At 37.5% G+C, this 23,642-nt stretch overlaps 1 pseudogene; it reads right to left on the reverse strand.

Moving 5' to 3' along the window:
* Positions 1 to 17,978: 17,978 nt before the first annotated feature.
* Positions 17,979 to 18,894, reverse strand: LOC133095703 (small ribosomal subunit protein uS3-like; annotated as a pseudogene).
* Between the last annotated feature and the right edge of the window lie 4,748 nt (positions 18,895 to 23,642).

Consider the following 23,642-nt stretch of genomic DNA (forward strand, 5'->3'; position numbering starts at 1 on the left):
AAGGGAAGAGTGATCAAAAAGGATACACTTGAAAATAAGCAAGAGCGAGAACACTGGAGGGTGACTCTCAGAAGACCTGAACTCTAGTCCTAGCTATGCCACTGGCTGAGGGTGTGATCCTGAGTTAGTCATTTCCTTTTTCTAGGGCCTGGCTTCTTCCTCTGTGAAATAAGGTGACAGGTCTAAGGCCCCTCCTGGTTACAAATTCTATTAATATATGATTCTATATTATAGGACGAGGGGTGCCTGTTGTAGCCTCACTTGGTTCTTACAGGGCCTCTTTGTTATTCAAGAGACTCAACGCAATGTTGACTTTTTAATCTTTTAATTAATTCTCATGTCATCCATGAAGTAAATCAGAAGAGAAAATCCAGATGAACATTCCCATTTAAGCCAGTTTCTTGAGGCTGATATTTTAACAAACAGTAAACTGATGAATCATGAGATGACCTTGGAAAATATCAGACTCTTAAATCTTCTCAACGTTTTTCAGGAAATAGGCTGTAAATGAGGGAAGAAAAATGTAAATGTGTTCAAGATGGGGAACTACCTTAAATAAAAATAACTACATTTTACTTTTAAATAAAAAAAAGATCTCCTCCTGAAAGAGTACTTGGGATGGGTACAAACGTAGTATCAGGGATTTTTCTTTAGATCCCACAACCAGCTTTTTATTTGCTAACCAGAGCATTTTGGAAAATTTGCATCATGAATGCAGACCCAGGCAAGGAGGCTGGTTGGGATGGGTGACTTCTCCAGCCACTTTCTCAGTTATTTGGTTTTCCTGATGGTCAACTCTGCCATAAAACCAAACTCATCATCATCAGGGGAAGCTGTGGGGTAAAAATGTGAGGGTGGCAAGATTTATCTTCTGGTTCAGCATCTGGTTCTCCCTGCTCAGTGTCAACTTGCCAAAGCTGCCTTATATACCTGTAGTCTTTCCTCTCTCTTTCCTCCCACCCTCCCTCCGTCCCTCTTTCCTTCCTTTCTTCCTTTCTTTCTTTCTTTTTTCTTTCTTTCTTTCTTTCCCTTTCCCCTTTCTTCCTCCCTCCCTTCCTCCCTTCCTCCCTCCCTCCCTTCCTTCCTTCCTCCCTTTCTCCCTTTCCCTCTTTCCCTTTCTTTCTCTCTTTCCCCTTTCCTTCCTTCCTTCCTTTCTTTCTCTCTTTCTCTCTTTCTTTCTCTTTCTTTTCTCTCCACACATTCAATATATTTTACCAGGAGAAATTTTCTACATTTATTGTTCTGACCTACAATTGGTTGAGAATATCCTACAATGGGTTATATATCCCCATGTTTGGTAAGCTTATAGGATTAAAATGCTCGAACAAATGGAATACCTTTTCCACCCACAGCCTTGAGGGAAGGTGGGGGTGTGAGAGGAAGGGGCATTTATAGGGTCTATCAATTAGGGTCCATCTGCAAATAGCAGAAACCACTCTGGCTAATTTCAACAACCCTTTAATAAGGGAATTATTTGCTTACAAAATTGTTTGAAGGGTTATCGGAAGAGCCCTAGGTTGAGCTTCCAAGAATGACCCCTAGAACAAGATGGTAGAAGTGGCCCACAAAGGGAGCTGTTACTTCTGTCTAATACTAGTAAGTTGGGGGATCAGGAAGTGCTAGGACCACATTGCTCCTGACACCCACAGAGCTAAGAAACAGACACTGGGACTCCTGCCACTGCTGTCACAGAAGAACCCAACCCATCTCTGTTTTCATGTGTGCCAACAGAAATAACAGAAAACAGCAGAAGCGTGGCCTGTACCTTATTTCTGCCTTCCAAATCCCCAGGTGTGTTACCTTGATGGACTCAGAACTCTCGCTGTCAAGGAGTCTAGGAAATACATAGTCTATCTTTTTTTATCTGAAGTACTTAGTGAAGCATATTACAAGGAAGTTGGAACGGAGTTGAGTGAGCCTAACTGTGATAGGTAACATGGGAGGAGGGAGGGGGAACAACTTCATTTTCCCCAAGGGCCCTGGAGGTTCACTCCCATACGCCAAAGCCAGCTATGAACATCATCATGGGTATAGAAAGAAGCCACATGGAGCGTAAAGCCCTCTGGTAGGGTAGGACTCAGAGTATAGAGTATAAGTCACTGCTGGCTTCCTAGAACTTACACTGTCTCACCTGAGAAATGGAAACACAAACTCACAGTCTGGCAGGCCAATTATATATATAGATATGTAGATAATGATATATCTATATATATAGATAATTATATATATGTGAATATATATATATATATGCCTTTGAAAACAAATGCATTTGGTAATTTAATTTGCATTTTTAAAAAAAATCAACCTTAGATGCCATCCATATGTAGAGACATGTCCAACTCACAACATCTACTTGTTGTGAGCCTGCTAAGTGCCAAGGAATGCTTTCACATTTTAATGTTCATAGCACATGAATTCAGAATTCCTTGGGTATGAGCTCTATTGTATATATGAGACAGTCATTAAACTTCTTCGAGGGGGCAAGGAGGGACTACCCTTAGTATGTGTGAAGGCGATTGATGTATCGTTACTGGAGAAAGTGAAAGTTGAGATATACATGTAACTGTTTAGAGAAGATGTCAGATTTCCAAAATCAGAATGTGTGAGGAAATTTAAATATATGTCTAACCCATGTGACAGTGGACTGCCGAACTTTAATTTCATGGTGTTGCAAAAGAAGTGTTATGACCTTAGTAGTATTGTGTTCTTGTGTGTGAACAGAGCATAGTTTATTTAACCAGTTCCTTATTGATGGGCATTTGGTTGTCTCTGATCTTTTTCTATAGTAGACAATGAAGCAATGATGAATTATCCTGTACATGCATCATTTTGTCAGTGTGGAGGGAAACATATAAAATCTCCAGAAGTGGAAATGTCAGGTCAAAGGGTAAATGTATTGCAAATTTGGGAAATATTGCCAATTGCTTCCTATTATGGTTGTGTCACTTTTCACTCCCACTGGCAATGGTTGAGATTACCTGATTCCCCACAGCCTTGCTAACAGAAACTGCTGCTTAACTTTTGGGTTTTTCCTAATTTAATAGTTATCTCAGTTTAGTTTCAATTTGCTTTTTTCATATTATGACTTGAAGAAAGTTTACTTTCTTTTTATATGTGTAAGGGCCATTTGTATCTCTTTTTCTATGAACTTTCAGTTCATGTACTTTGCTCATTTTTCTTTAAAAAGACTGATCATTATTGGTCTTTTTTGTATTGATTTATTGTAATTCTTCATATATTTGGATAATTAGCACTTTGTCTAAGATGCAGGTCGCAAATATATCTTTCCCAATTTATCATTTGTCTTTCAACATTGCTTTGGCATATTTTTCCATGTACTTTAAAAAGTTCTATGTAGTAAAAATTACTATTTTTTGTGTGTGTCTTCTGCATTTTGAGTCATAGTTAGCTTGTAAAGAAGTTACTCATGTTTTCTTCTGATAGTTTTATAGTTTCATTTTTCAATATCAAGATTTTAAAGATAGTTGCCTTTTTCCTGGTACATGATGAGAGGAATAGATTCAACTTTATTTTTTCCAGGTGGCTACTCGGTTGTCTCAACATTTATTTGAAACTTTTTCTTGCCATTCTGATTTGAGTTACCATCTTTTCATATACTAAATTTTTGTATGTATTTGGCTCTATTTCTGCAACTTAAATTCTCCGCCTTTAGTCTGTTTAGTCATGCACAATTATTGGGACCTGTTAGCATGTTTTAATATCCATTGGGGATAGCTCCACCACATTGTTCTTTCAAGTTTTTTTGGTTACTCTTGCTTATTTATTTTTTGGAATGAATTTAGAAAAAACTTATCTATTTCTTGGGAAAAAATCCGTTGGTAATTTTATTAAGATCAGGTTAAATTTATAAATTGACTCAGAACAGACCTTTTGTCATGTTGAATTTTTCTACCAAAGAATAAGACATATATTTCCATTGTTCTGTTCTACTTTTTTCTATAGTAATCTTTTATTTATTTCTTTATTTTTATATTTATTTTTGGCTGTGTTGGGTCTTCGTTTCTGTGCGAGGGCTTTCTCTAGTTGCGGCAAGCAGGGGCCATTCTTCATCGCGGTGCGCGGGCCTCTTCACTATCGCGGCCTCTCTTGTTGAGGAGCACAGGCTCCAGACACGCAGGCTCAGTAGTTGTGGCTCACGGGCCTAGTTGCTCCGCGGCATGTGGGATCTTCCCAGACCAGGGCTCGAACCCGTGTCCCCTGCATTAGAAGGCAGATTCTCAACCACTGCGCCACCAGGGAAGCCCTGTTCTGTTCTACTTTTGTGTCTCACAGTAGCGTTTTGAAATTTTCCTCATAAAGATGTATATTTCTTGTTAAGTTTATTCTTGTGTTTTATCTATTTGTTGTTGTATTTGCAGTTGCAGATGTGCTTTTCTTTTCCATTGTATTTTTAAAACTAGTATTGTTTTATATGAGAAAACTATTCATTGTTGTATATTAATTTTATAACCTGCAATTTACTGCATTCTCTTATTATTAGTAGTAGATTTTCAGTTGGTTCTCTTAAATATAAAATCATATCTTCTGAAAATAGTGACGGTTTTACCATCTCTTACAATTCTTACACTTTCTCTTGTCTAATTGTGTTTCTTTATATCTCAGGACAATATTAAATAGCAGTGGTGATAGGGAGCATCTTCAGCTTGTTTCTTACCTTAGCATGAGTTCTTCCATTGTTCTCCATTAAGATTGTTTCTCGTTTCTGGCTTAATAAATCATGTTAAATAAATCATCCATTTATATTTCATGGGGTGTTTTTTAAAATCAAGAATGGGTTTTTAGTTTTTTCCAAATCCTTATTAGCATCAGTTGAGATAATTTTTCTCCTCAGATATATTAATATAGAAATATCACTGATATTAAACCATCTTTTCATTCATGGAATAAACAACACTTTATTATTTTAAATGTACCCCTTGATTCTGCTTGCTAATATATTATTTAATGTTTTTATGTTGATATTTATAAGTGAGACTGGCCTGTAATTTTCTTTCTTTGTGCAATCTTTGCCAGGTTTTGATATCAATGTTATATTTGTTCTGAAACCATTAAGAAATAAACAATCAGATCGAGATTTCTCAGAAAACATGGGCCTTGTGAATTTTTATTTTTTTTTAGTTTAATTTCATTTATTTTTGGCTGTGTTGGGTCTTCGTTGCTGTGCACGGGGTTTCTCTAGTTGTGTTGAGCGGGGGCTACTCTTCGTTGCAGTGTGTGGGCTTCTCCTCGTGGTGGCTTCTCTTGTTGTGGAGCACGGGCTCTAGGTGCACGGGCTTCAGTAGTTGTGGCACGCAGGCTCTAGAGCGCAGGCTCAGTAGTCGTGGCGCACGGGCTTAGTTGCTCCGGGGCATGTGGGATCTTCCCAGACCAGGGATCGAACCCGTGTCCCCTGCGTTGGCAGGAGGATTCTTATCCACTGCACTACCAGGGAAGTCCCGGGCCATGTGAATTTAAGCTATGCACCTACGTGAAGCCTAACTGTGGTTCTATATTTTCAGAGGATATTTTTATTTTCCCTCCCATCCACCATCAAGATTGAAGCAGGTAAGTTTTCTAACTGTACTTTTCTGTACGCTGGATTTTTCTAGCTCATCTTTTGGTATTTTAGCTTTGTGCATGGGTCTCCTATCCATCTCCCTCACTTTGGAAGGACTTCCATGCTCTAGACATTGGGAGGATGTCAAAATAGAAACTTGAGGTCATAAAAGATGACTTTAAGGCACCTGGCATTGCACTTGGATTTCTCCTTTCACCCATTTGGCCTATGTAACTTTTTGTAACTTTATTGCTAACCTATTCTTAAAACTGAAAACAAATCTATTTTGTCCAGAATTTTTACTTGTCTTGCAGAAAGAAGCTGTTAAGGCTATCTGGCCTACCATACTGCTAGAAACAGATATTAGGACTTGCCATATGAAATATCAAAATATTTTATAATACTAAAGCAATTAAAATTGTGTGGTTTTGGCATAGAAATAGATAAATAAGTTAATGAGGCAGAATGGAGACTATAGAAATAGATCTGTCTCTATACAAGAACTTAGTATATATCCTGGCCACATACAACTTTTAGAATTAAATTCCAGATGGATTAAAAAAAACCCAAAGCTACGAAAGTGTTAGATAAAAATACAGACAAATATATATATAACTACTGAAAAGGAAAGATCCTCTAAGTCAAGCACACATACACTCATATAAGAAAATATATTTGTAACAAATATTTGTAACCCATGGGGTAGAGAAATTCTCTAAAGCAAGACATACTCATGCTTGCACAAAGAGCTTTACAGGAAAAGTTGATAAATTTGATTACTTCGACATCAGAACCAAAGTGAAAAAATAAGCAAGAGCCTAGAAGAAAAGATTTTCATCATATATACAGTAACAAAAAAATTACTGCCACAAATCTGTTAGACAGTCAACAAGAAAAAAAAGCAATTCAGTAGAAAAATTGTCAATGGCTATAAAGAAGTAAAACAAAAACCCAATAAAGATATTAAAAGATATGTCCCTTTTACAGTTAATCAGGGACATGCAAATCTTAGCAATGAGAAACTATTTGTTAACTATGATGTAGTCAAGAATTTCATACTGGTTATATCAAGTGAAGGCAAATAGGCAGAAAATTGATATCCTAATTTCAGTTGGGAATCTAAATTGATATAATCTTTTTAGAGATAATTTAATGATATCAAAATTCTAAAAATGCATACCCTTTTATGTAAGCATGCTACTTACACAGCATACACTATAAGAATATATGCACATATGACAAAGAGATTCTATAATAATAAAAATCTAAGACATTATTATTCTATAATAATAAAATTTTTTTAAAATTTGTTAAATGATCTATGGATTGTACATGTGCACAAGGAGACATGTACAATAATGCTATTGCATCACTATTTGTGATAGCAAATAGTCAAAAAGAACTTAAATGATAATGATGGAGGAATGGATAAAGTGTGGTCTAATCATATGATAGATTACTATGTAGCAGTTAAAAGGAATAAACAGACATGTTTATCAATGTGGATGGATAGCAAATGTAATTTGCATGATAAAAGCAAGTCGTAGAGTCATACAGAAAGAAGCCATTTTTGTAATAATTTTTAAGCTCACAAAATAATGCTGTATGTTATCAAAGAAAAATATGGCAGGTGGATTAGAAAGACACACATTAAATATGTGAGAGTAGATGTCTATGGTAAAGGGGGAAGAGTGGGGGGTAAAGGAATAAAACCCCAAATTGGCTGTAACTAAGGTGTATGAATAATCAAATCATGTCAATCCATTTGTACAACTGAGGTCTAACAATTTTAGAAAAACAAAACAAACAAACAAATAAACAAAACTCTGATACAACCATGCCAGTTCTTAGGTGAGAATTAAAAGAAGTTAAAAAAGCAGAATCAAGGGACTTCCCTGGTGGTCCAGTGGTTAAGACTCCACTCTCCCAATGCAGGGGGCGTGGGGTTCAATCCCTGGTGGGGGAACTAAGATCCCACATGCCACAAGGCCAAAAAAAAAAAAGTCAAAGAACCACGTGTACAGTGCAATAAAACATAAAACAAACCTACAAAAACTCTCTTTATACACACATACACACACACACGCACACACACGCAAATGCATAAAGTTTTGAAAAAGATAACTACTGGAAAACTATAAATAGTGATGTGAAAATTTTTCTTACATTATTCATAAAAAATTATAAATAGTATAGGATAAAATAAATGCAGATAGAAACTCCAGGAAAAACAAAAAACAGTAAGAAAGGAAATCTAATGATCACTGCTTCTGTAATGAACAATATTTTCACAGTCACAATAATGTAAAGAGGTTTTTTTTTTTTTTGACCGTCTTTCTCTCACTCTACACAGGTGTGTGTGAATGATGTATATATATGTTACATATGTGTGTATTTAATTTTCACAAGGATTTTATGCCCCAAATATTCATGCCATAGTAAAATTTTTTTCATTTATGTATAGAATATAACCCCCAAGAAGACCATATCCTTGCTCTTTTACAGTCACATCATCTGTATCTATCTGAATGTCTGTCTGTCTCTCTGTCTTTGTCTCTGTCTCTTCCCAAATATATATATATATATATATGTATGTATTTCTCAGCTCTACAGCAGGTCAAGTTTTTAGAGACTTCCATGGAGTTAAAATGAGAGGAGATGGACAATGCTACTATTGAACAGTATCTGACTCTGTAATCATAATGTATTTATTGCCAAGAGCAAAGAGTTTTAATTGATTTTTAGTTGTTCATAACCAACCTATCGGTAAAGCTTAGGAGACCTAGTTATAAACTTGATGATGCAAAAATCAAGTACGGATGACAGAAGATACAAAGTGAAGTGTAAAATTACTGAGTGGATTTGTTGGGGAGCTAATATCTTAACTTTATAAAAAGATAGTTGACGAAACAAAAACTAAAGGTGTTAGGATGTTATTTATAGTTATAAAGGTATAGAGCAACTAAAAGGGAAGGTAGAGGAGGTGTTGGAAAATGAGCTGAGTTTTTCATCTATCATAGGACAGGTTAAATAGATAATGTCTAATATTGATAAACCAAGAAATGGCAGTAGAAGCATATTTAGGAATATGGAAATATAGCAGAGTGCCTTTTTTCTCCAATAACAAGAATAACCCTAATTCAGTTTGACTTGGATTGTCAGGAAATGTATTGGCTCTCATCACTGAACTTCCAGAGGTAGGGCAGGTTTAAGATTGATCCAATCCAGTATATCTAGCTCTGTTTCCCTGCATTTCTCTTGACCCTGAACTCATTTGTGACTTGGCCTCTCCTCAGGTTGGTATTAAGATAGCTGACATTCTAGGTCTTTCCACATTTCCAAGTCCTGGAAAAACTGGTCTCTAGTTCCCCAGAAGGAAAATGAAATTTCCTCTTTCTCTCTCATTTAAGGGTCTTCTTCCATTTTTTATATTCCGACTGAAAATGAACCTATTTACATGGTGATTGATGGTGGGAACAACCATTCTTCATAGAAAGGAAAGACTTGGCCACTTCCATGGTAGAGGGTGAGCTGCTTGGAGCAGGCCAGGAGAATGGCCATGGACTTGCTTAGACTTAGGAAGTAATTATAAGTTGTTCTTGAGCAGTACACCCTGCCTATTATTCTCAACCTCCAGTAGGTGTTATTTTTTTTTTTAATTTATTTATTTAGTTATTTATTGGTTGTGTCATGTGGTTTGCAGGATCTTAGTTCACCAACCTGGAATCGAACCTGTGCCCCCTGCAATGGAAGCGCAATGGTCCTAGCCACTGGACCGCCAGGGAATTCCCTCCATTAGGTGTTATTAACGTTACATCTCGGTCTCAATGTTGCTGGGAGAAGTTAGGAAAGAGCTGGTGCCCAGGCTTGGAGCAAAGAATTACAACTAAAAGTGGAATCCCTAACCCCTAGATGGAGATGGTTAGCAATATCAGTCAGCAGAAGAGAGCTGGGTCCAGGAGAAAGGTGAGCCATGACGTGTGGACTAAGGAGAAGCTTCTCAAACACATTGGGGGATATGTGTGGTTATTTATAGCAAGGAGTTTGCTAGGGGCTTGAATCATAATTATGGGTATAATTGCTTCGGTATAAAGAGGATGAATGACCAAATTTTATATATGGGTTTCAAATAGATTGGCTTTCAACCCAATTTTTCATCAATCCTTCTCCCTTTTGGAAAAAAAAATTCCCTTATTTTACAGAAAGTCGCTATCCTCTGTAAATGAATTTCCTGGACAGAATCCATTACCTGGCCAGTGGAAGGAAGGCTCCTTATGTAAGACATGAATACCTCCTTGTCCACTTAGCTATTGATTTGATTTTTAAAAAAACCTCTACCATTTGTGTGCAGGTGTGCCTGTTCATGTTCAATCAAAAATTATAGCAAGACAGAGATGCGACCTGTGAAATTCTCCTTCCACAATGCCTGCCATTTCACTACTTGTAATTGGGCTTCTAATAAAAGATTCCATGTACTGGTGTTCTTCTAGGGGAGATTTCTAGGGCAGTTGTGGGGCTGGAGATGTAGATATTCTGGTCAAATATGAATATAATATTCACTTCTAAATTCTGGAGAAGACTATCTGGGATAGCAATGTATTTCCTGATTCCTAGAGACTATGAATGGAATGGACTGAAACTTGTTTTTGATAGTTTACCTGTTCATCTATCTGAAGGAAGAGTGCAAAATCACATACACTTTCAAGGTCCTTTTCTAGTTCTGGCTTTTTACATATTTAAAATTCAAGAGCACAAAAAAATTTTAAGCTTCCCATTTCATTTTGCTCCCAAGGTACCTAAGTTTGATGAGAGCATGGGCATGGTAAATGGAAAGAAAAATGATAAACTTGGGTTTAAACTTGTTTTTCCTTAAAATGACAAAGCTATGATTTGTCACGTACTCTATGTAGCTTTGGAAGAGAATTCTTCCTCCATTTACTCCTAAGAATTATTATATTCAGGAGAAAGACATAGGGAAGAGTGTTTCTAAATAAAATTTTATTCAAGGTTGGCAGCCATCGATGTTCAAGGAAATAATAATAGGGCAATAATCATTTGTTCTTGCAAAATGCTTTTCTATGGAAGGATCTTGAAGAACATTTAGAAATGGTGACCTCATTAATCCCAGCCACATTTATGTGAGAGAACAGGCACACGTGTGACAATGTTGCAGACAGCCAAAGGGCTGCAAAGGAAAGTTAAATGATTTGTCAAAGGTCAACTTACAGATCCCTAGGAAGAGTTTGACGATTATTTTAATCGCTGACAGTGGCATAATATGTTTCTCTTCCAAGAGTATGGGAAGATCGTCTTAAGTCTTTGGAATAAGCATCATCTTTAAAATATAATTTGTTTTACTTTTTCAGATTATGAAAGTAGTACATGATCACTGTGGAAAATTTGGAAGACATAAGACAGTAGAAAGATGGGAAAAAGTCATCATCATCCCACACTCTCAAAAACAGTATCTTTTCTTTCTTGTAATAGCTGGAATGGCTTTGATTTCTTAACCAGGCTCTGACCGATACATTGGATAGCATGGTTCACAACTTCTATAGCACTACTTCCTGCTAAGTGACTGGGGTCCCTATCATAGATCACAGATGCTGATTCAAGTAGGTCATTATCAGAAGGTCAAGTAAATGAAAGAAGGCGGGGCTACAGAGAATTGTACAGGTATATAAATGCCTTGTTTCTCCTTTGCCTGAAATGGAGCAAAATTAACCAGATGAAATTAAACCCATGAAAGACATCTTTTACATGGGCTCCTCTGTGCCATAGGGTAAACTTTCCTCCTTCTCTCTGTTATCTAATAATGGCCTTCTCCCTTTTTTTCCTGCTATCTCTTCTATTTCTTAAGTGACTTCATCTGTAAGGATAAAAAACTTTTTATGCAGTGGAAACAATATCAACTTTTGAAACTGGAGCATAAGACCAGTGGGCATGATTTTAAAGAGAGAAATTGTAATATTAATGACAATGAAAACTTAAGAGTCAGAAGGAAAATATTTTCAAGTTTTAACAAATAGCTGTTCAGAATTTATCATGTACTGTGTCAGGCACTGCTGGCGATGCAATGATTTTTTTTTTTTTAAGACGTATTTATTGTTTATTTATTTATTTTTGGCTGTATCAGGTCTTAGCTGCAGCACACGGGAACATATATTGGGAAGGGCCAAGCAATGAGTTGCCGAAATTTGGAGGAGGAAGAACAGGTGTGAAGGCAGTTTGCTTCTTGGAAGAACTGGGATTTGAACTCCCCTTTGAGGATAAGAAGGATTCAGTAGGCACAAAAGCCTGGGGGGGTCATCCCAACAGGAGGCACTGACCTGAGCAGAAGCCTAGAAGCTGGACAATGCAGAATAGCCTCCGGGCAGGAGCAACAGAGACCAAATGTTAAGCTGCAATGTAAGGGAGTCTTTGGTTGAAAGGCAAGGAATAGGACTGATTGTTTAAAAATTACCCAAGGCAAAAGTTCCAAGACCACTTGGCCAGGATAAAATGTGACTACTGAATTTGCTTCCCTGTTACTGGAATTGACACTCCTGTATTCTATACACAACTCATGCCAGCAGAAATGATCGCATTATTTACTCTAATGAGTTCTCCTAATTTTTGGATTGTCCAAAATAACGCAAAGAGTGTAACCAGTGAATATGTGACAACAGTAATCAAAATAAATACATGGGACGCCCGAGACCACAGCCCAAGGCTATTATTCATTGAATGGGGGAAGAAAAAATCCTACAAATACAGGGTTCTGGGTCCCTTTCCTAAATATTAATTGTTTATTTCATGATTCTCCTCCACTCTAAACAGACCTTAAACCACCCCTTCTTAATATGCTCCCCTAAAGGATTATAAACTAGAAAGGAGGTTGGTTTAAACAAAGTAATCAGAAAGTAAGCAATCTTCTTCTCTTTCTCTCTGGCTCGAAGCTTGTTATGTCTGTTAAGGAACTTTTCTCTGCACAGACCTCAAGGTCAAACAGAGGTCACTCTTCTGCTTTTTGAGGTATGGGTGCTTTCATGTTATTTGCTCATTTTATTGCTGAGAATAACCATCCATTTGCCCACATAACCAGGGCCTCCCCAACACAAAGACTTGAGAGTGGGCTCTGGCGGGGGGTTAATCCCATTCAACACAAAGCAAACAAGTTCAAATCTCATTAAATGTTGGACTTTGAAGCAAGAATACAAATATTTCCAATTTAGAAAAGGAAGATAGAAATGTGACAGAAGTATTCTAATCATTTAGTAGAATAAATCGTACCAACATGATCCTAAAACTGTCAACTTGGTGGAAAAAACAATAACACTCCATTAATAATACAACAGCAATGCTTACTTTTTCACATGAGGAAAATTCTATTATAACAAACAGCCTGAGGCTTTTAAATTGCTTTTGTTCTAGATCAGTGGAATATTGTTATGAAGAATATATTGCTAGCAATGATGGTTTGGATCTGAAGATGAAAACTAGCCGATTTTTTAGTGTGAACCAGCAGAGATGGTGGTGGTCGCACATGGGGCCATGTGTGAATAACCTCCTTTGTGCAAAATTTTAAAAGGTAGACCCTTCATTTGGGCACACATCTTGGTGTGCAGAATGCAGGTGGAATTCAACTCCATTTGCCCCCTCAGCCAGGGCACAGCTATACAACCTTCTGCAGAGGCCCCGGTGGCACAAGATTGTTCTTTTAAGACCTATTTATAAGTTGATCCTCTGAAATTATTTTCCTTGAGTCTACCCCAGGACAGGCCTCGCTATATGCCTCCTTTTTAGTTATAAGGTCCTCTGTGATAGAATTTCCCATTTAAAGATTTGGACCAATGTTTTTTTCCCCTGGTTTTGGAAGCACTTTAGATTCATCCTACAAGGGTCTTGTAGGTCTCTCAGTTACCAACTGTGGCATCTTGGGGTAAGTTAGGGTTTTTTTTTTACTCTCTTAGCCTAGCTTTCCTTAACAAGGTACTATTAGTTCACTGGTTCCCAATAAACATTTTGTAATGGCCTTTTTCTATACCAAAACGAAATTCATAGGTAATATGATCATTCTACACACAAAATTTTTAAATAATTACAATGTCCACATATAAAGGGGAAAGAAAAGAAGAGCTGTTTATCATAAAACTATATAAAATGCATAGGCCTAACTATAATAGAAAACATAATGAAGTTGTCAATGCTGAGCAAAACAAAGTTAGAATCTTCTCTCAGTTTAAATAGTAGTTTACATTCCTGGAAAAATCAGTGTAAACCCACAATACACCTTGTGATTATGTGGAAAAGAGTTAGGTGCTAGTCTTGATCATTAGAACAGCCTTTCCACCCATATAAATGGGCTTTTGAAAGTTGTGTGGAGCATTCATGGAAATTGTTTGTTGGGTAGTACTGTCTCATACATGGAAGGAGGTATAGCACCCCTGGTCCCAATCGCCTAATGCCAGTAACGCCTGATCATTGTGATAATCAAAAATCCCCCCAAATTTCCACAACATACCCTAGTAGGGATGTAATTCTCTCATTGACAACCACTGGATTAACTAGTCTTGAATCCAAGAAGCCTGAAAAACTCAGGACCAGAAAAGGCCTTCCTCAGTGAAGATTTTACTACAACTTCCACTTTCCTTCAGCCTCTCCCAGGGATTCCAGCTCTTAGGGGAAGGGAACACAGCTGATGTGACAATTGGCCAGGACCAGCCCTGAAAGGACCTTGAGGAAGGCAAATGATACCTCTACCTTCTCACCACTCCATCTCCTCCCGTCCCCACAGGGATTTTCCCACTTACTCTTCCCTCTCAGGCTTTCTCCCTATCAAAAATCACTTTCAGAAGTAGAGATATGTTAGCGATTTATACTTCCGTGTGAATATCTGTTAATTGTACATCTCTTAAATCCAAATGGCTTATGAGCATGTAAAAAGGTGCTCAGCCTCACCAGAAATTTAGTGAGAAATTTATAATAAAAATGAGATACTATTGATATTTCATACTCATCAGGTTGGCAAAAGTCTAAAACTCCAACAATACCAAATGTTGGCAAAGAGTGGGGAAATTGGTACAGCCACTTTGGGGAGCAATTTGATTTTATCTATTAAGATTGGAAATGCTCTTAATCCTACATCACAGGAAATCGACTCTTAGGTCTATACCTCAGAGGAAAACTATTTGATTGTACTGGAAGATATATATGTTTGTGGCAGCATTACTTTTAATAGTGAAAAACTAAATCAACTGGAAACATTTAAATGCCATTAATGGAAGATCAGATTCATATATCATTGTGTATTCATACAAGGGAATATTATACAGCAATTACAATGATGAATCACAGCTTTGTGTCTGCACAATGATAAATCTCAAAAACAATGAAGAAAAGCTAATTGCAGGGTATGTAGAGTGTGACACCATTTAAATAGTTTAAAAACCTGCAAAACAATGCCATATACTGTTCATAGATACATGAATATGCAGTAAAAGCATAAAACATGTATAAGAATGATTAATTATTCATGATCTTGGTTATTTCTGAAGAAGGAGAAAAAATGAGATTGGGAAGAGGACACACAGAAAGCTCTCAGTTGTATCGCAATGTTTTGTTCTCCAGAAAAATATCTAAAGGAAATGTGGCCAACTGTTAAGATTTAATTTGCTATAGATAGTGCTGGATATACTAGGTACTCATTATATCTTTTACATATTTCGATGAGAAATAATACCATAAAAAAATAATTTTTAAAAGTGATGCATCGTTAAGGGGTATTTGTATTCTTGATTTAGCAGATTCTTCACGACCTTCTAGGCACCAGGTGCTGAGACAGAGAACTCAGCAATGAACAAGATACGCTCCCAGTCTTAGATGGTGGTTCTTAAACTTTATTGTGCATCAGGATCACCTGGAAGGCTTGTTAAACCACAGACTGCTGGGCCCACCCCCCAGAGTTTCTGATTCAGTTAAGTCTAGGATCAGGCTTGAGAATTTGCATTTCTGACAAGTTCCCAGGTGATGCTGATGTTGCTGGTTCGGGGACCACATGTCTCCTAAAGTTGTTTTAACACTATTGTGGAAGGACTTTGTTCCTGCTATAAGGATTCCAAGAACTGATGGGAGAAGTATATTTTCTGGACAGCATGCTCGGCCAAGTCTCTAAAGCACACTTATGCTGCCCGCCCTGGGCCACAAACAGCACATCATCTTCCTGGCGTCTCAAGAAATGTCACTGCATCCTCTTACCCCTTCTAACTTGTGGTTGTGTATCTTTTCATTTATTCCATTAAAACTTTAGCTACTCTATACATCCTATTTGGTGTACACCCTATACAAAATGTCAACAGCAGTTATTCTCTGATATTGGAATTATGGTTAATTTTTAAATCTTTTTGCTTGTCTGCATCATCTAACATTTCCATAATGAACATTTTCATTATGAACAAGAGTTAATTATATAATAAGGATATTAAAGTAAAATAAATATATTTCAAATTGTGTTAGGCTCTGTGTTGTGGGCGGAGGTGCTAAGAAGTAGTACGGATATGGACTTGCCTTTAAGAGGTTTATGATCTCATTCATACATACATTGGAAAAACATTTAGCAATAAGACAAGCTATTCAGGAAAGTCTTCACCGAGAACTAAATGTACAGTTGGCAAGTACTTTGGAAGGAAAAAATGACTAGGCTGAGTGGCCCTAGAAGGAGCATTTGGGCCCAGCCTTGGATGATAAACCTGCCAGAGACTAAGCAGAGGGCGAGGGAGGATGCAAGGGTCTCTGCAAATCCCCAGTATACGTATAGGTGCTCAGTGAACACTGAAGAATTGAACACTTATTGAATTCATATAGAAACTTCACTCAGGCACAAACAAGTACATTCAGCATAATAGTGGCTCATACCCAAGACGCATAAATTGAAACCAAAATTAATTTCATTGTGGGTTTATGACAAGTCAAGAATGGGAGAAAATGTCATCTTCTTTTACGTGATTTCTGCATTGATGATTACATCTCAAAAGTGCACCTGTGGGTTTGCAAAGAAAGACCCATCTGGACTGGACACCTCTTAGGTGTGTTCTCCTCCCCTTTTGCCCTTAATTAAGATGGGGGAGTTCTTACTGGTCTTCTAGATCCTCTGTTCAAAACCTTACTGGTCTTCTAGTTCCTCTGTTCAAAACCACACTCACCCTAAAGGAGCATCTCTTCACCTCTTTATGTTTGGATTGATTATATTTTTCTCTGTGTTAAAAAAGCCTGGAGGCATCTACTTCTGGACAAGATGAAACAACAGGGTCCAAATTTATCCTTTTGCCTTAAACAACTAGAAAAGCAGATTAAAATATATGAAAAAATGGGGGCGGAGGTATAAGCAGGGGCTGGACGGAAGAATTACAAAGGTGCATGAGGAAACTTTTGAGACTGATGAATATATTCATTATCTTGATTATGGTGATTCTTTCGCAGGGGTATACATATTTCAAAACTTAGACTGTATACTTCAAATATGAGCAGTTTTTGTATGTCAATTATATCTCGATAAAACTTTTTAAAAGTACTGGAGAGAGAGGAAAAAAAAAGCCTGGGAGCACAGGTACCATCAAAAAAAATACTCCCGTGCTATTAGTTGGATGGTTTCCCTTTCTTTTAGCAGATTTTAAAAATTACTGTTAAGCAGAGGTGAATATACAGAGAAAAATAATCCTATGCTATTTAATTGAATAATTTCCCTTCTTTTTATCAGATCTGTTAATCATGTTAAGCAACTGGGTTGCTAATGAAATTAAAGCTTCTGGACCCTCACAAGTTCTTTCCAAAGTTCTATAGCTGATTTTCTGTTTGTAATTGTGTTTTCTTTTTTAAAAAAAGAGACCCCAGACTTCCCTGGTGGCGCAGTGGTTAAGAATCCGCCTGCCAATGCAGGGGACACGGGTTTGATTCTGGTCAGGGAAGATCCCACATGCTGCGGAGCAACTAAGCCCGTGTGCCACAATTACTGAAGCCCGTGCACCTAGAAACTGTGCTCTGCAACAAGAGAAGCCACTGCAATGAGAAGCCTGCGCAACACAACGAAGAGTAGCCCCCGCTCGCCGCAACTAGAGAAAGTCTGCGAACAGCAACGAAGACTCAAAGCAGCCAAAAATATAAATAAATTAAGAAAAAAAAAGAAGGCCCCAGATTGTATAAGATTCAGGCTCCATGAAACCTGGAGGCAACCCTACTTTTTAAAAAAAAATTGTATTAAAGGTCTTTATAGAGCAACATCAGACTCCAAATCCAGCTGCCAAGGAGACTGTGTTACGCAGTGGGTACTTGCTGGCATGGCAGGCATCTATGGCTTCCCTCCCTTCTGTTCAGGGATGGGGAAGGTGACAGTGGGCAGTGTCTCATCTATGGGTTCCACCATGCTCAGTGGTCAGGCAGGGGCTTCTTAAGGGCCCATCTTTCCACTTGGGTCCCATGGCAGCATGATCTTCACTTTGATGCCCAGCACAGCCTGTCTGAGCAGCATATGGCAACCAGTGGTGTCTGTGTAGGAGCTAACAAGGTCCTCACTGTGGGTCATCAGGCCATCCACAACTTCATGGATTTAACCCTCTGTCCTTGGAGTTGCCCGGGCATTACGACCTAGCAGCCCTTGTCCCCACTCTCCATGATGACCTGCAGCACACCACAGCAAGCCCTCCTAGAAGTGTGTACTGCAGATCCTGCCTGGGTGATGTGCACAGAGCTCTCGTATATTCCTTTTCCTCCTAAAGCTCTACACTGCCATCAGGGAAGCCAAATCTCTTCTGAAGCACAGCGGTCAATTCCTGGATCCGCCAGCCCTTCTCACCAAGAACATTGTGCGTCCTGGAGGCCAAGATAATGATTTCCGTCCTGGTTGGTGTAAATCGGACTTCAACTCTAGAGTAGTCATCTTTGGCCAGCGCCCGAGTGAGACACTTGTTCAATTCAACCTTGAGGACGCCATCAGCGACATCTTGGAAATTGACACTGCCATCTTGCCACCTGGCAGCACCTTAAGGAATGGCCCAGTGCTGCTGTTAAATGACCTAAGGAGTGTGATGTGAGCAAATGGTTCCCATTGCTATTGCAGACAGAACACAAACACCCAAAGAACTTCAGGACTATGGTGGCCTAGAGCACCATTCTCTCCTTGGATAAGCCTTTGTGTGGACTTGGTAACAGCAGCTGAGGGGCTGTGAATAATACTTCAGACTTCCTCACTTTCTTTTTCATCAATTGCTCTATCTGGAGGGACCCAAGTGTGAAGGAGAAAAATGACCCAATAAATACAGTTCAGCTTCAGCAGCTTCAGAATGCCCATTCCCTGTCTCCTCCATCCGCACTCCAGAATTGAACAAGCAAGGTAGGAGAGGAGAGCTTTGCCTCAGGTGCTCTTTGTGACTCAACATTGGGGAATTTCAGTTCCAACACCTCCAGAGAAGGTGTCTTGAAATGATCATGGAAATAGGCTCTTTTACTACATTTGGGCCACATTTCACACTGTTCCTGAGTAGAATATCCTTGCTCTTCCTCTCTGTCAACCAGATCCCACTAGTTCCTCAGTACAAGCTCAGTGCCTTCCTCCTGGAATTGCCTTCCCAGATCTATCCAGTGCAGAGTGAAATCTTCCTTCCCTAAGCCGAGCACTTAAGATATGACAATTCTTGAAGCTGTTAGGAGTTTAGACCCCAACTCCTATAACCATGTGATCTTGGGTAAGTGATAATTTTTCTGAGCAGAGAGTCCCCAATAATAATTCATTTTCCACACTAGTATGTGTTAATTTTGTAATTAAAATGTTTTATGATGGCAATAACAATTTGTACTGATGTCACGGAGCTGGCATGAAGCTTAACTAAGATAATATATGTAAATATCTTTTGTAAACTATAAAATGCTGTACAAACATAAGGTACCGGCACAGGTGATATTCCAAATATTTAATGACAGGTAGGCACTGGCCTTGACCAATCAGAATAGTTTCAGTCACAGCACTGGAGCTCAGTCCAGTAAACTGCCTGTGGGGTCAGACATTAACTCTTTAGTTGCTAAATTAAAGGAAGGTTTGGGGTTTCCTGAAGGAGAAGCTAAAGTAATGGGGGTCTAGTGGAAAGAGACTCAGGGGGCTAGGGGCTATATTCTTTTTCAGATTCTCTTCCCTTATAGGTTATTACAAGATATTGAGTATAGTTCCCTGTGCTATAGAGTAAGTCCTTGTTGGTTATCTATTTTATGCATAGTAATGTGTATATGTTACTCCCAACCTCCTAATTTATCCCTCCCCCCACTTTCCATAAGTTTTTTTTCTCTGTCTGTGAGTCTCTTTCTGTTTTGTAAATAAGTTCATTTCTATCATTTTTTTTTTTAGATTCCACATATAAGTGATATCATATGATATATGTCATTGTCTGGCTTACTTCACTTAGTACGATACTCTCTAGGTCATCCATGTTGCTACAAATGGCATTATTTCATTCTTTTTTATGGCTGAGTAATATTGCATTGTATATATGTACCACATCTTCTTTATCCATTCATCTATTGACAGACATCTAGGTTGCTTCCATGTCTTGGCTATTGTAAATAGCACTGCAATGAACATTGGGATACATGTATCTTAGAAAATATTTTTGCCTGGACAAAAATGAAGCACAACACATAAAAATTTGTGGGGTGAATTAAAGCAGTTCTTAAAGCAAAATTTATAGCATTATAAAGTAGCTTATCTTAGAGAAGAAGAAAGGTCTCAAATCAACAACTAAGCGTCCATCTTAAGAAACCAAGGAAAGCAAAATAAACCAAATGCAAGCAGAAAGAAGGAAATAATAAAGAGCAGAAAAAATGACCTTGAAAACTGAAAAACAATAAAGAAAATCAATAAAATCAAAAGCTGATTCTCTGAAAACATCAATGAGATCAATAAACTCTAGCCATACTAACAATTTAAAAAAATAGAAGAGACACAAATTACCAACGTCATTAAAGACCTCACAGATATTAAAAGGCAGTGCTCTGAACAGCTCTATGCACATAAATTCAATAACTTAGATGAAATGGACCAGTTCTTGAAAAGCCACAAACTTCCAAAACTCACGCAAAGAAGAAATAGGCAACATATAAAGAAATGGAATCCATAGGTAAAAACCTTAAAAAAACCCCACAACCCTCCAGGCCCAAATGGTTTCACTGGTAAATTCTACCAAACTTTTAAAGAACAAATAGCACCAATTTTACACAATCTCTTCCAGAGAATAGAAGGGAAGAGAACACTTCCCAACTCATTTTATGAGGCTAGAATTGCCTTGATACCAAAAAACTAGGCAAAGACAGTACAAGGAGAGAAAACTATAGACCACTATCCCTCATGAACAGTACACAAAAATCTTCAAAAAAAAAAATACTAGGAAATCAAACCCAGCAATATATAAATAGAATACTACTCCGTGACCAAATGGGGTTTATCCTAGAAATGCATGACTGGCTCCAAATTCAAAAATCAATCAATGTAATTCACCATATTAAAAAACTAAAAAGGAAAAGTGACATGAGCATATCAAACAATGCAGAAAAAGCATTTGAAAACATCCAGCATCGATTCATGATAAAAACTCTCAGCAATATAGAAATAGAAGGAAATGTCCTTAATTTGATAAAGGCCATCTACAAAATACCTACAGCTAATGTAATGTTTAACGGTGAAATACTGAATGCTTTCTCCTAAGATCAGGAACAAAGCAAAGATGTCCTCTATCAACACTCCTATTCAGTATAGTACAGGAAGTCCTAGTCAGTGCAGTAAGGCAGAGAAAGAAAGTAAAGGCATACAGATTAGAAAGAAAGAATACTGTACCTATCTGCAGGTGACATGATTTTCTACATAGAAAATCCCAAGGAATTTACTGAAAAAGTCTTAAATTAATAAATGAGTTTAGCACAACTACAAGAGATAAGGCTAACTCACAAAGAAGATTATATTTCTACATGCTTAAACAATTTGGAAATCAAAATTGAAATATATATTTCATTTAAAATTTTTAAAAGAGAAATACTTAGGTATAAATTTAACAAAGCTTGTGCAGGATCTGTATGCTGACAACTATAAACACCGAGGAGAGAAATCAAAGGACATAAATAAATGGAGAGACATACTGGATTCATGGGTTGGAAGATCCAATTTAGTTGAACATGTCAATTTTCTCTGAAGAAATCTATAGATTTAATACAATTCCAATCAAAAGTTCAATAAGATTTCTGCAGATATAGACAAGCTGATTCTAAAATTTATTTGGAAAGGCGAAGGGACCAGAATAGCCATAACAATTTTGAAAAAGAAGGATAAAGTGGGAGAAATCAGTCTACCGGATTTTAAAACTTACTGTAAAGGAACAATAATCAAGACACTGTGGTACTGGTGGAGGGATAGAGACATAGACCAATGGATCAGAATATATCAAGCAATTGAGGCACAAAATGGCAATTGTTGACAAAGGTAAAAAAGAAATTCAATGGAAAAGGGATAGCCTTTTCAATATATGATGTTGGAATAACTGAACATCCATATGCAAAAGTATGCCACGAAAAGCTAAAGACAAAAAAAACTTGACCTCAGTCTCACATTTTATACAAAAATTAATTCAAAAATAGATCATAGATGTAAAACGTAAAACTATAAAACTTTTAGAAGAAGATATAGTAGAAATGTTTATGACTTGGGATCAGGGAGTTTTCTTAGACTTGATATTAAAAGCACAACTCATAAGAGAAAAAACATTGACAAATCGGACTTTATTAAAATGAAAACCTTTTGCTTTGTGAAAGATACTAAGAGAAAGGAAAGCTATAGACTGGGGAAAATTTTTTTCAAATCACATATTCAACAAAGGACTTGTATCTAGAAAAACTCTTAAAACTCAATAGTAGGAAAACAAACAACCCAATAAAAAATGAGGAGAACATCTTGTTATAGTTTAATTCTTATAATCCTTAAAACAAAGGTACCTATCCTGATAGGAAACAAAGACCAATGCCTTTTGTTTGTTTGTTTTCAATGGCATTTTAAAATATAGTGCTTTCTGGATAATTTACATTACTGTAGATGGGAACAAAGTAATCGAGGTTTAAAATTAATTCTGTTTAATATTATAGGAAAAGTATAAACTAAGCATTTTATTCCCTTCAGTTTGATTTAAGTGATCAGCTCTTCTAGAAAGCTTTCCTTGACCCTTAAGTATGAATTCCGTATTTCCCCACTGTGCTTTGCCAGGTTCCTGTGCATATCTTTATCACAGCACCTTTTTTTTTTTTTTTTTTTTTTTTAAACATCTTTATTGAAGTATAATTGCTTTACAATGGTGTGTTAGCTTCTGCTTTGTAACAAAGTGAATCAGTTATACATATACATATGTTCCCATATCTCTTCCCTCTTGCATCTCCCTCCCTCCCACCCTCCCTATCCCACCCCTCTAGGTGGTCACAAAGCACCGAGCTGATCTCCCTGTGCTATGCGGCTGCTTCCCACTAGCTATCTATTTTACATTTGGTAGTGTATAAATGTCCATGACACTCTCTCACCCTGTCACATCTCACCCCTCCCCCTCCCCATATCCTCAAGTCCATTCTCTAGTAGGTCTGTGTCTTTATTCCCATCTTGCCACTAGGTTCTTCATGACCTTTTTTTTTTTTTTTTTTCCCTTAGATTCCATATGTATGTGTTAGCATACTGTATTTCTTTTTCTCTTTCTGACTTACTTCACTCTGTATGACAGACTCTAACTCCATCCACCTCATTACAAATACCTCCATTTCATTTCTTTTTATGGCTGAGTAATATTCCATTGTATATATGTGCCACATCTTCTTTATCCATTCATCCGATGATGGACACCTAGGTTGCTTCCATGTCCTGGCTATTGTAAACAGAGCTGCAATGAATATTTTGGTACATGACTCTTTCTGAATTATGGTTTTCTCAGGGTATATGCCCAGTAGTGGGATTGCTGGGTCGTATGGTATTTCTATTTTTAGTTTTTTAAGGAACCTCCATACTGTTCTCCATAGTGGCTGTATCAATTTACATTCCCACCAA

The sequence above is a fragment of the Eubalaena glacialis genome, chromosome 7, assembly GCF_028564815.1.
Source record: "Eubalaena glacialis isolate mEubGla1 chromosome 7, mEubGla1.1.hap2.+ XY, whole genome shotgun sequence".
Classification (NCBI taxonomy): Eukaryota; Metazoa; Chordata; class Mammalia; order Artiodactyla; family Balaenidae; genus Eubalaena; species Eubalaena glacialis.